At 40.0% G+C, this 13,795-nt stretch overlaps 1 protein-coding gene and 1 long non-coding RNA gene across 6 annotated transcripts in view; both read right to left on the bottom strand.

The window, feature by feature from the left end:
• osbpl8 (oxysterol binding protein-like 8) overlaps positions 1-13,795 on the bottom strand; it is a 102,748-nt gene that overhangs the window by 53,501 nt on the left and 35,452 nt on the right. Inside the window, exon 1 of one of the 5 annotated variants that reach the window (XM_039601085.1) lies at positions 7,659-7,775. The exons of 3 other annotated variants lie outside the window; for them this stretch is intronic. The gene's annotated coding sequence lies outside the window, so the exon portion shown is untranslated. One more of the 5 variants, XM_039601084.1, reaches the window with a different exon arrangement.
• LOC120433941 lies at positions 13,225-13,509 on the bottom strand. The gene is made up of 2 exons (XR_005608856.1): positions 13,458-13,509; positions 13,225-13,356 (listed from the first exon to the last, which is right to left on the bottom strand). It is a non-coding gene; the product is annotated as an uncharacterized LOC120433941 (long non-coding RNA).

Here is a 13,795-nt window from a genome sequence, read left to right as displayed (position 1 = left end):
CTTGTGTTTTTTCAACAGCATTGTGCATGCTATTGCAGTGCACACACGCACACCCTCCCCACACAGATAGGATTTCTCTAGTCCCAATAGCAAGACCGAGCATTTGAGAGCTTACGGATAGCAATCCAAGTCCTACAGACTGTCCTTTTAGCTCCTTTTTGCTCTCCACTTCCTTAACTTAGCAGCCGCCTCATATCCTGAAACCCAAACAGTAAAGCTGTGGGCTGTAAAAGCAAAACAACAAGCTGAAAGACACCAAAACAACTGATTACTAAATAATTACTAAGCACGCTAAACCTGAAGAGCTGCAAACAAAACTCATTATTTAATTTTTAAGAAACCCACTGCATGGTTAAGACATGAAGTGAAGAAAAACCTTTCATATTAGCTATCACTGCTAATATGTAACAGCAGTTGTTGTGACTCTGGCTTAATCACTACCGTTAGTGGGCTAATGATCGCGTTCACACTTACACTACACATATTGCATAGTGTATATCAACAAAGGAGTTTAGAAATGAATGTGCTAATGTGCTTTCAGCACTTCAAATAGTTTACTAACTGAAGAGTTCCTCATAAAAACACCTCACCCTCTTTTCCCAGAACTTGTACTGTCTATAAAAACCCTCCCCCAGCCAATAAACTGCAAATGAAACTCATCATTTATTATCAGAAAAACCACTGTATGGTTATATCACGTTTCTTATTTGTAGACTCTGCAACTGAACAAAACCAACCAGTCTGGGAACCCAGTGGTTGTTAGCTCACTGGTTAGTTTCTTTAGCCAGTAAAAACCACATCTTAAAACCCATTTTTATTCTTTGGCTTTCAGCCCCAGCGAGTTTTTCTTTTTAATTTGATTTTTTTTAATTTATGGATTTACCTTATCTATATATCTTATGTTTTTTATTCCAATGTACAGCACTTTAAAACAACCACAGGTGACACAAAGTGCTTTATAAATAAAGATGGATGGATGCAGTATATCAGGAGAGTGAACAGTTCAAATTTTGTTGTAATGTTCCAGTCATCATAGATAAACTTTACCAATAAAATGCTAAGTCATCACCAGACAATAGGCAGTGGTTTCAAGATTTCTTTTAGGCAAATGCAGTTCTTCTGCTCTCCACACAGACAGCTTACTTGCATGCAAACCATTTTTTACATAATGACATTAAGATATGCATTTTTAAAAGATTAACCTCATACAAGCTGGTTCATGCCAAGTCCTATCCATCATAGACTGCTGTAGAAAGAATGTGAATTCAATTAAGACCTAATTCCTGACGTGATAAGCACTAACTGAAACCTCCTGACGTTCAAACACAGAGGACAGCAGCTCCAGCTGGTAACAGCACAGGAGCCATTTAGACTCATATACACAGATTCTGGGACAGTAGAAAAACACTCGAACTAGAGCTGGGCGATAGAACGATAACGATATGTATTGCGAAATAACTTTTTCTCGATAGAAAAATGAAACTATTGCGATAGACCTCATCTCTCTCTCTTCCTGTCTTAAAAAAAAAAGAACAGCCAATCCAAATTAAGTAGCACATAGCCGAACCAATCACAGCCGCAGCGTCACGTCACCTGACTTGTTACGTACAGCACAAGTGCCAAGCCACACATGTGTATTTGTTTGGGAAGCAGCCAGCCGCCGTGCCGGCCGGTTAATGGAGAAGATGAGTTTGCCCGCTAGAGAAAAATCAACCGAGAGCTTGAGTGACCAGGTTACCGAAGAGAACACAGATGACGGTTCCAATGCCGGAGAGATTGTCGAAAGGAAGGGCCAGAGAAGTTCCGTAGACTAAAAGCGCTAATTCGTCATCGAAAACAACCAGGAGAATCCCTGCGAAGCAACAACAGTCAATTGAGTCTGCTTTCTCCAGCGTCTTACCATATGACAAAAAAGCTAAGAGACATAGCGACATAACGAATGCCATAGCCTACCATCTTGCTAAAGACATGCTACCAAAAAACACGGTCGAAAATGAAGGATTCAAGCAGCCAATTGAGGTAATAGCTAAGCTATACAACAAGGAGAGATTGAGAATTTCCTTTTAGTTCTCAGTTTATTTGATATTGACAAAAGTTAGTCAATTTTGTCTGTTCTTCTGTAAAACAAACTAAGATTTATTTTTAGAATTAATATTTTGTTTCTAAGTGGAATTGACAATTTAGTAGTCCAACTGTATTTTGCTTAACAAATGACCAATTTGTTGATTAGCAAATTATTATTTTTTTAATGAATTAATTAACTGCTCTAAAATAAAACTCCATGAAGGGAACAACCTAACAGGTTCAGGGATTTTCTAGTAGACGTACTGATGGATGGTAGAAAGAGTCCTGTTACATTAAACATCAAAGCAACACAGAAGCACTTATTCTAATAATAGGTTTGTTTCGTGTCATAGAATTTCAAAAGCGACTTTTTTTCAGAATACAAACCCAGTTTCACTGGATAGTTACAAAGTTACAAAGTGCATTCATTAGATCTGCTTACACTTAGTTTGCTCCTTGTTTACAATAAAGAGGTTTCTGGGCTGCCATAAGTGATTGATGAAAGAAATATCTGCATAAAGAGGAGCAGTACAATAAAATGTTACATCATAACTGAGAGTACTTCACATCTCATTTGTGCAATACGCTGTTTATAATCATGTAAAATATTCTAAACTGAAATCTACTGAAACTCAAATATCCCTTCTGCAGCAGTCTTAGTGTGAAACCACTGCAGGCCAGCACGCAGTCCTGTCAGAGTATCTTCAAAGTCTGGCACATCGGTCAGAAAGAGGTGGGGTCCCTGGCTAAAAAAGAATGCTAAAAAAGCTTCTTTCTATCATGGACAACCCCTCCCACCCCATGCACGCCCCCATGGTGGACCATTGGAGCAAACGCAGCAAAAGACTCATTGCCCCGAAATGCAGAACTGACCGCCACAGAAAATCCTTTGTGCCGGTGGCAATAAGACTGTATAACTCTTCCTCACTCTGTAGGTGATTTTCCTGAGACTATTACCAATGTTATTCTGTTCCTTTTCAGACCGTGCAATATTACCCAACAGTACCTTATTGAATATTTGTTTCATCCCCCCATCATACACTGCTACTCCCTTTATTCTATTGCACATTACTATGTCACTTTCTAGAATCGCCTGCACTGATAGTTAAGTTATTTATTCTCCAGGATACAGTCATTTATATTACTTCGTTAGAGTTTTTTGATACTATGTCTTGCACTATCCTACTACTGTATATTACTGTATACTACTATTCTTATTGTATATATTGTATATCTTAGTCACCTGTTCCTCTGTCTCTCCTGCTGCTCTGAGCATGTACATGACAAAAGAATTTCCCTCGGGATAAATAAAAGTTATTCTTATTCTTATTCTTAAAGGCCGACTTCAGAGGTAAAGAGCTACAGTATGGGATAGTGCTCATGGGTGTTGACCGAAGGGTGGCTTATTTACAACTAGAGTGGAACTACAGCAGGCATCGCAAATGAAACGTCTAATGGTATGGGCTCACAGAGATCTGTATTACATCACTGACCTTCCTGGTCAATGATGTAATGCTAAAACTAGTCCGTTTTTGTTTACTGCACTTGATTTCCACATGCTCAAACACAGGTGTATAAACCTTTAAACAAAGATTTTCTGTTTAATGCTTTGGGAGAGCTGTAGGTGTTTGGCTTACATACTAGAAAGAAAGGTGTGGAACACTGCGTGCTCGGATACAGTACCAATGCAATTCAAAACCTGTTTAAGTCGGTAGCTTTTCACCCCTGTGATAGGGAGCAGGTGTGGAGACCCACAGGGCTGCCTGACAGTGAGGCCAAATCTGCTCCTGTTAATTACCCTGCTGAAACCAAGCCGTGTCATTATGCTGTCTTTAAGTACAACTCTGTGCCCTGGAAATTCTGATATAGCTCAGAATGAAATACATGCTCCTCTAATGACCTGTGCCTTGCCTGATGCTAATCATGTAGTGGAGCCAAGCTTTCAGACAGATGTAACAAAAGCTGCTTAGAATGGCTGTTGTTAAAGTCTGAAACTGTGGACTACAACTGGAAACAAGCAGACGGTGTGTAAAAGAGACCAAAAAAACAAAACTTGGGATAAAAATTATTTGCATTTGGCACTTTGAGGAATGTAAATATTAAGCACAATGCTGCTATAGATACAATGAGGAACACTGGAACTCACTTTTTGATTTTCTATTGATGCTACTGAAAGTATGCAAATTAGCTACTAGCAGTTCCTATTTGCAATGGCTCCATGAATATAGAGAGAACTACTGCAGGAAGTTCCAGAGGTTATGCTATTTTGGAGATTTATAACTGATGGTCACTGAAAATCAATTTTGAGACTTGAGAGTTATTCTGATTCTAAAAACATCATTAAGTCTGTGTCTTAAGATGTGACTGTGTTATGATTCAGAATGAATCTCACTTTTGACTCAGTCTTCACCTCGCCTCAACTTTGGCAAAAATCTTTCCGTCCACTTACAATCTACAGTTACTGCCTCATACTGTATGAACTCCGTGATGTAAAATAACAATTGTACGCCACTAATAATCTCTGCTTGAGAAAATACTTTGCACAAAAATGAGCACTGGTTCACATGTGTATCCAAAATCAAATGCTTGGATCAGTGCAAACCTGACAGCTTTACATAGTTTAAGTAGTGACAGTGTTGGAGAATGAATCTCTTAAATGTTTGCCATTTTTAGTATTTTCTCAATATTGTATTTAAAACACTTAAATTGATACTTAGCAGGCAATGGCTTTAAATATTACTTGATAGACAGTAATTTCCAGATGGGCAGAAAACAACAACTGGCTGATCAACATAGCTTTAAGTGCTGCTTCACTCTAAATGTTGTTTATGATAAAGCAGAGTTTACAGTGTAGACTGCTGAATATATTCAGCACACCACTGGATTTTTAAAAAAAATTTAGGGTCGAAATTAGATTTCCATACAAAATAGCATGCCTTGGAAGATGCTCAATTGCAATTAAATGTAAGCTGTAACTCCTGCTTGAGATAAACTGAAGTAGTGTGTGACACAATGGAAATTGGAAGCATTGGAGGGTCAGACAGGAAATCCATACAGAGATAATTCTAAGCAGAAACACTGGAGCAAACAGGAAGAATCCCAGTGCGTTTCTGTTCATCATCCTGTCTCTCCATTCCTAACTCTAAGCCTGATAACAACCCCTTATAGGTGTCGCAGAAGTAAGTAGATTAAAAAAAAAAATATCGGTTTTACAATATAAAGGAGTTTATACAATCATGTCGGGAGATGTGGAGGGAGAAATGTGAAACCCGATACAGGTGATCAACAGCATTTCATTAAATTGTAGCATTTCATCACGCAAGTCTTTAAAACTGAGAAAGTGGGGGTGACTGGGTGGATTTCACGTGGAATGGAATCTCAGTTTTATCACAGCAGAAACGACTCAGGACCCGGGGGCAGCAGGGAGGTGAAAGGGAGTTCTTATGACAGATCGACATAACTAGCACCTATTGATTAGTTAAGTCCTGTCATGGAACACCTAGTTCTTCGCTACCTCAGCATCTTAAAAATCAGTTGTTGCAGACACAGGGTAAATTATTGAAGTTATTAAAAAAAAAAACAGCACATCACAAACCTGAAGCAAGGTGAGGCAGACATAACTTCATAGGCCTGTTGAAAGTTGACTTAGGTAAACAGCATTTCTGAAATCGACCCAGTTCCCCTTTGTCACGGCAAACGTCCAGCACATTGCTACTAGCAACCACTAACACTACCTGCTTCTTTGTAAAATGAAAATGCCCCAGGACAAAAATATAAATACAGTTTGGTAAAGTGCCTTACAATGTGAACAATGTAAATATCAATATTTATGTTACTGTATCAGGCACCATGGAGCCCAACTGGCATTAGCCATATAATACTAGAATTAGCAGCTCCACCACTGGCGTCCTGTGTTTTTCACAGATGAGAGCAACATCATTCGGCATGACCAGTTTGGTGGTACGTCAGTGATTGCCTGGGGAAGCATATCCATGGAGGGACAGCACCCTGACTGCAGGTATCGGGATGAAATCTTGAACACACTGTCACACAATACACTGGTGCAGTGTGTCCTGAGTTACTCCTGGACAATGCCTGGCCTCGTGTGGCTAGAGTTCCTGGCAGTTCCTGGAGAATGATGGAATTGATACTACTGACTGGCCCCCCTGCTCGCCTGACCTAAATCCAACAGAACACTGGGATGTTATGTTTCAGTCTATCTGATGCTGCAAGGCTGCACCTCAGACTGTTTAGGAGTTCAGTGATGCCCTAGTCCAGATCTGGAAGGAGATCCCACCAGACACCATCCATCGACTGGTTAGGGGCATCCCCCAATGTTGTCAGGCATGCATACAAGCACGTGGGAGCCATGCAAACTACGGAGTACTATTTCGAATTGTTGTTGTGGCCCTCTGAATTTTCATTTCCATCAAACGATGTGGCATCCTTTAGTTCCTCAGACATTACACTGTCCCATTGAAAATGTGAAAAAAAATCGTTTTGCAAGACTTTCTTTAATTTTTTTGATCAGTGTATTTATCTGATAACGCAAGACTTTGAGTGATTTTGGGATTGGAAAGTCACTTAAGACCTCTGTGTAATACTCACTAAATGTGCGTTCACAATTCATCCTTTATCCTGTTTCAGCAGCGTGAGATCTGGCTCCAGACTCCAGCAGCTGTTCAGAATGAACAAGCAGAGGCCTTGGCCAGTACTGTCAATCTGATTGCATTCACTCCAGCCCTAGCTGCCTGCAGCCCTTGGATAGATCCAAGACTCCTGCAGGGTTTCTTTTGCAGGGGGGGGGGGATAATTAAACAGAAACACAATCATTCCTGGAAAACACTGCTGTTACATAACTCTAGTGCACCAATACATAATTGGGTAATTTGCCTTTAAATGAGCCACACACATGGTCAGACAATTAAGAATCTGGTCTGCCATTTCTGCTGTTAATTGATCTGACTTAAAGAAAAAAAATGCTTCATTGTGATCTCATTGTAGGCCTCATTAGGGTTTTAATTGGACTTTAGAGGGTTGCATTAAGGAGCTATTATGCTGTTATAATGTAGTTGTATTCCTGCCTGTGGCTTGCTTGCAACCAACTAGAGTCAGTCCCCCCACCCCACCCCCCCACCCCCCGTCATTAGGCTTCAGTGGATCCATGCTTCAGCTACAGCAGCCATCCTTATTCTTACACTTGAGAAGAAATCTGTGAAGACACATACTGAGCCGTCTAACTCTTCATTACTGCTCCAACAGAAGCAATACAATCTGAGTTGGCTGTACCCATAGCCCTTGAGTAAAGCGTGCCAGTGAGAGTTGGCCTTCATTCAGTGACAACATACTAAGTAAACAAACAGAGTGGAAACAACAAGGCAGGCTCTGTGTTTTTGTGTGAAACCTTATCACAAAGAGTTACATGTAGAGCTTCAAATGACTTACTCTTACAGCAGCAATAGTTCAAAGAAACAAAGCATCTTCTAGATCAAAGCTCTTCTAAAGCGACACTGGGATCAACTTTAACTGCAATCAACCCAGCAGACACAGATGCAGTGTTAAGGTTCACTTACAGAAACAGAGGAAATGCGTACCGTGTGTCAGTCAGCAGAGGGACGTGAGCTTGTCGCTGCTACCACGTCTTGATCGGACTAAACCTGGTACAACAAGCCACTGAGCTCAACCCTGTCTCTCTCTCCCACACACACACACACACACACAAACCAAACACTAAAGGGAGGAGACAAGGCAGCACCGAGAACAAGCATGCAAGAGAATTTAAGCCTCTCTATGATGAACGCAGTTTCCTCTCTTGCCCAGTCCTTTTCTTCCTCTTCTCATCGCTCAGAGCCTTCAGTAAAATTCTTATTGTCCCACTCAAGCGTTATATCACAGGCATTTGTTTACTCTTTCATCGCTTTTATCCATCCTCAAAAGCACTCATGACTTTCTCTCTTGATATCTCACCTTCCATCTTCACAAAAAAATACAACAATTTTTTTACTCTCCATTTCACAACAATGCAACTCTTTCAAACATGTTTTTCAGCCCAACATCATCTGACTGACACGCAAGGCAGCAAAGCACCCGCACAACCGCAAAAACAAGGAAGTAGGCCGTCTTCTGTTTATAAAGGACTGAACTGGCAGCCGCAATTAAAACGTAGTGCGCTGAAGCAGTTATTGCAGAAAGGCATGCATCCCCTCGAGCGTGGCTACTGTAACCACATGGCTCTTCTGCACCAATAAACCAAAGTGTCCGAGCCGATTTCCAAAGCCATCGTGGAAGATAACCCCAGAGTAGGACACGCGCCCGCCCGCCCACACACACACACACACACACACACAAACACACACACGATGTTGCCTTGTTATAGCCCAGTAACACAAGCCTTAATGCACTCTCTGCTTTCCTTCTGTGTCCATTAACTGTTTTCCACACACACCACAGAATGTGTGGTGAGGGGTGCAGGAGGGAAACGCTGAACAGTTTGTCTTTTCTGTAAGTCCAATGTTTGAAGATGCACTTACACTCCAGTTTTAGGCTGATTGCAGTGGCATCTTCAGTAAGCGCAAATAATCTGCAAAACAAGACTCAGCCAAACAACTTCCATGCCAGTCTCATCAGCAAGCACAGTTAGACTTATCCAGTGTGTCATTAGGTCTGTAGTGTTTACTTTATAAATGCTTCAACATCTTTGCAAGTAGTCTAGAAGAAGGTTTCAAATGTTGAGCGATGGGGAAGGAAAAAGAAGAAGAAAAAAAAATCAGTGAGCAAGTACAGTCAGCAGTAGGTGCTGAACAGAGCCTGTTGTGGTTCTCATCTAATCTGTTGCTAGCTAGCATGTAAAACTTACTGGTTACAGAACAATGTAACGTGGGAAAAAAACAAACTTAATGTGGGTGAAAACTTAGATGTGTCAACAGTTTTCCCCCCCCTCTCTTCTCTTTGGCAAGTCACAGTGCTCACAGTGCACACTGGCACATTTTTATTTACAATTTTATTTACAGTTAGTTACAGATATACCAATGCATCTGTTACATATAATATGCTGAAAAAAATAATTTCTGTTTACTTAAATATATTAAAAATAACATATAAAATTGAATTACTTTTGATTATCTTGAATTTATTATTAATTATTTACAAATTAAGTTAACAGGACTTCAGAGTACTTGTATTACAACCCCAGGTACTACTACTTTACAGTCATCAGTACAGTCCACTCCCCCACTCTAAAAAAGTTTATAATTTTCTATTTTAACAGCTTAAACACCAAATATACTTTAAACTATCATCCTAATGAAAATAATTATTGAACATTTTAGCTCTATGAAAAAAAAAAAAAAAAATCAGCAAATAGGCAAATTATCCAAGTTACGTTCCACAGAAAAATCCAGGAATAGGTGAATTCACGAATACTGAACCGCAAATCGATGGAGGTCGCTGTACAATAAAAAAAAATGATGGCTTCTTCCTCCTTCTGTACTCTCTGTACCTCTACAAACTTAATGCATGGATGCTACATACAATGCATGTTAACACAGTGTGCAGAGCATCATTCTTATTCTTTTAGAACAAAAGATAGCATTGCTTACTAGTTTTAAGATGGTATCAATAACTACCAGCCTGTCAGGACCCAACTGTCAAAGACTGGTTGGATCGGGTGGTTGGACGTCTTTGAAATTCCCCCCATCCCTTCACATACCTTTCTGAGGGAAGATCAGTGAGTCTGTGTCTAATTAACACCAGCCCAATACGGTGATCTGTTACCTACGTGGAACTGAAAAGAAACCAAGGACTGAACTTGTCTCTGTCTCTTTTCACATTTGATACACCACTATTTAGGGCACATCCCACGTGAAAGACCAGGTGCCACACTGTGAATGTCTTCCAGGAGAGAGAGACTTGCAATTTATTAACCCAAAGATGTGAGGAACTGAAAACGACTAAATTAAAGTGAGAATACCACTGCTCCGAAATCTGGAAATAACCTTTCAAAAACAAAGTGGTGCACATGAAAAAAAAAAAAAAAAAAAAAAAAGCTCTGTCATAACAGAGGAAGCTGATTGTATATGTTGGTAGTCTTAAGGAGGCAGTCAGCATGTAGCCTGCTGGGAGAGATGACTGTGATTCATATCTCAGGGTTCAAAGTTATTTTCAGCTTCACAAAACACGCCTGTTTCTCTCACTTTGCAGTTCAAATAGTGGAAGCTACCATAATCTTACGCAAAGAGCATGAAAAAAGTCAACCAGCTCTATCGAACACACTCAGACAGGTAAAACTGATTTGCAACACTGGCCATTATAAGTAGACCAAAGAGTTCATCTGCAGGCAGGAACCTCCTGCTGAGTGTCACGCAGTCTGAGACTTTAACAGCATTTTCTCAAAGAAGAAACAAAGCACTCAATTATACTAGAGACAAGAGCTGCACTGTTAACCCATTAGTATCATTTAAGAAATTTGGTTTTACAGGTTTTTTTTTTTTTACTTCTTTTTTTCTTGAGAAATGCTCAGAGATCGTTTTAAAAAGAAGCAGAGCTTTCTAATGACAATTTAAAAAAACACAACCTCACACACACACACACACACACACACACACACACACACATTAGTTTTAGGGGTAAAGACACGTTTGTTATCAGTTTGAATGTAAATCAGGTTTCCCATTGGTGATGACTCTATATGTGGCACTTGTAGAAATCTAACATTTCAAAGTTTCTCTTAGAGAAACTCCTTTATGGAGTCTTTAATGTAAATAGTAGTGACAATTCAAATATTAAATGTTTGGGTTTTTTTCTACAGTGAAATTATGAAGTTAGCTTTACTGTTTCAGTCTACTCCTTAACATGAAATGAAAGCAAGCCTGTAATTATGACTTGTTTTTTTTTTTGGGGTTAAATTCTGTAACCTGTCAGAACACTACATTACTTCATGCAGACAAAGCTACTTCTTACCTGACAGTTTGCATCAAAAATAGAGTTGGATCCAGGAGGAGGGGCTGAGGTAGCTGAACAGCATTAAGGAGTAATCGTAGCTCCAAAACTACATGCAGTCTGTGGTATACATTCAGCTGTGTTATCAAAATTCAGATCTTAGACAAACACACATACAAACCGCTCTCTAAAGAACTCAGGAAATGACTAGTCATAACAGCCCTCAATACAACTTACTACTTACTGCTAAACTCTGCTGAAAAGCTCTGTTTGTCAGCGAACTTCGTAAGAAGGCCTGACATAGTGAAAAATACTCAACTCAGTATAAAAACAGACTGGTTAATGCTTCACATAAAACTATGCGAATAAAATGTCTTCAAACACCGATATGACACACAAGAAACTGAAAAAAAAAGTTATAATGTATTCATTTAACTCTAATGAACTCTGTGAATCTACTGCTAACTAATTTTAAGCTCAAGCATTCATTCAGCATCTAGAATACTCAATAGTGAGATATTTTTTACTTGCATGGGGCGTCTACCAATGGGAAGGTCGGCAGATCAATCCCCGGCCCTTATACGATTTGCCCTGATGCATCCATTGGAGTGTGAGTGTGTGTGAATGTTAGATAAAAGTGCTTATGTACATATATATATATGCGCTCTGGGTGCTCAGAATTGAGTAGAAGGGTGCTATACAAGTAGCAGACAACTTACTATTTATAAGTAACCTTCAGTTCCTCTGGTTGTTTTTTTCTACTTCACTTGTTCTTTGTGTGTTGAAAACACAAAGGCTATAATTTGCATGACTAGAACATACATTTATGAGTACTTCAGTGGTCATAACAACAGATTTAACAATGGATAGATCTGTAAAAGTGCCATGTATCATATGTGACACTACACATGACTGCGAGGACAGCTGCCACTCTTGTAGCATCATAACTACAGCTCACGAGCAGACAATCAAGTTGAGGAAGTCGATACTCCAACAGTGGTGTTCAACTGTTTGTCAGTGTGCACACCAGCAAAGAGAAAAGGGAAGCTTTATCGGTTTAGAGATGAGCAACAGCTGCCACGTCATTTTTTCAAAGTTGCTGTTTTCTTCTAGCTTTCAGTTTCAGTTTCTGAGGTCAACGCTGTGAAAGATGAGCTTGCTTTTCCTGTTTACTTTAACCAGTTTGTTTTAGTGGTGACAATGTGTCTAATCAGCCCACGCTGTCACCTCTGCTCTGTCAACACCACCCTTGTCTACACAGTGATGCTTACAAAGTAAGGCAGCCTCAGTTCCTCACTCCCCAAGAGGAGCCTGAAGCCAATTTTCACCTCTGGTTCCTTGAAGCCTCCTGTCGCTTCTTCCTCCTGTGACATTATGTGGCATTTGGGGTTTCAGTACAAAGAGCCACTAAAAGCTCTGCTAGTTGAAATCCTTTTCTTCAGAGCCGCTCTGTTTATTTTGCCGATACCTGGGACAAAAGAAATATTCCTGACTATTAGTCTGAACAGTGTTCTGAACGAAGCATAATCTGACTTTAAACTTGCATTTGAAGTCAGGACCAGCCCACTGAAGGAACAATGAGCTGTGAGGTCAGTGATTGTTGATCAATGGTCATGGGAATTTGCATAATTATGATTAAGGAACTGACCTCACAGCCCATTGTTCCTTCAGTGGGCTGGTTTCAGTCATTATGCAAATGTACTGTTTATAAGGTTTGGGGAAACCTGCAGTCAGCTGAGACTGAAGAAGTCACTTGGATGAGCGACGAAACGTTTCTCCCACAAAACGCTACGTCCAGATGAACAGATTCAACTTTTGGAGATTTACTTTCCTGGATGATTGAGAATGCATCAAGACGTTACTATTAACCATTTTCATACATACAGAAACAGCTGGAAAGTGTTTCCATTGTGCAGCTGGTATCAGTACTCTAATGTTCACTAATTACAGTCAGTTGCTATCTGCTCATGATAAGAGACGCATACTTGTTGGTGCAACATAATGTACCACACAGTATATGTGACAGCCCTAGTGCTGTGTTAACCAAATGCTCCCCTGAACACCCTACCCTGTTCCCTCAAAAGTAGATCAAAGTGGTTCAGCAGACCGTGCAGGGCTTCCTGACCATAGCTGGACTGGCCATCGGGCATACCGGGCATTTGCCCGGTGGGCCGCTGGCGATTTTTTGTTTTTATGGGCCGATGGATTTTTTAATTTTTTTTATTTTTTTAGGAAGGGTATATATAATGAAAGGTGTTGGATTGGCCAATTGGTCATGATCGACTCTGGGCTGGACCAATTACAGCCGAGGAGGCCGAATGCACCCTCCCCTTGTTCAGCAATCTTATAGGCGAACTAAAGAAAATGGAGAACAAAAAAGGAAAGGAGGTGTTTATGAAAATATCACTAAATCTGTCATTTATTAATTTTAATATTAATTAATGATCATGTCTCACCTCTAGTGTTCTTGGTCTTAATTTAAGGTTTCTACCATGTGTTGTAGATAGTTCAGGAGGTTAACTCGACCAAGCAGTCTTTTTGTTTCCGCTATGTACTGTTTAAAATCCAGAATAGGGAGGATGGTGTAGGTTTAAGTTTATTAGATTGATACATATATACCAACAAGGCAGTGTACATCAAAGCAGTTGTTTTCATGCAAAGGCTTTATGGTTTTTCCTATAGCGATTGACAGATGACGTGACTTTCGCGCATTGCATGCCAGGAACTCGTGGCAAAACAATCCAAATACCGCATCAAATGCAAGCATTTGCAGCACCATAAAACGTTCATTCTC

Source organism: Oreochromis aureus, linkage group 17, assembly GCF_013358895.1.
Source record: "Oreochromis aureus strain Israel breed Guangdong linkage group 17, ZZ_aureus, whole genome shotgun sequence".
Lineage (NCBI taxonomy): Eukaryota > Metazoa > Chordata > Actinopteri > Cichliformes > Cichlidae > Oreochromis > Oreochromis aureus.
The sequence above is the reverse complement of the archived record's forward strand: the minus strand, read 5'-3'. Positions and strand labels throughout refer to the sequence as shown.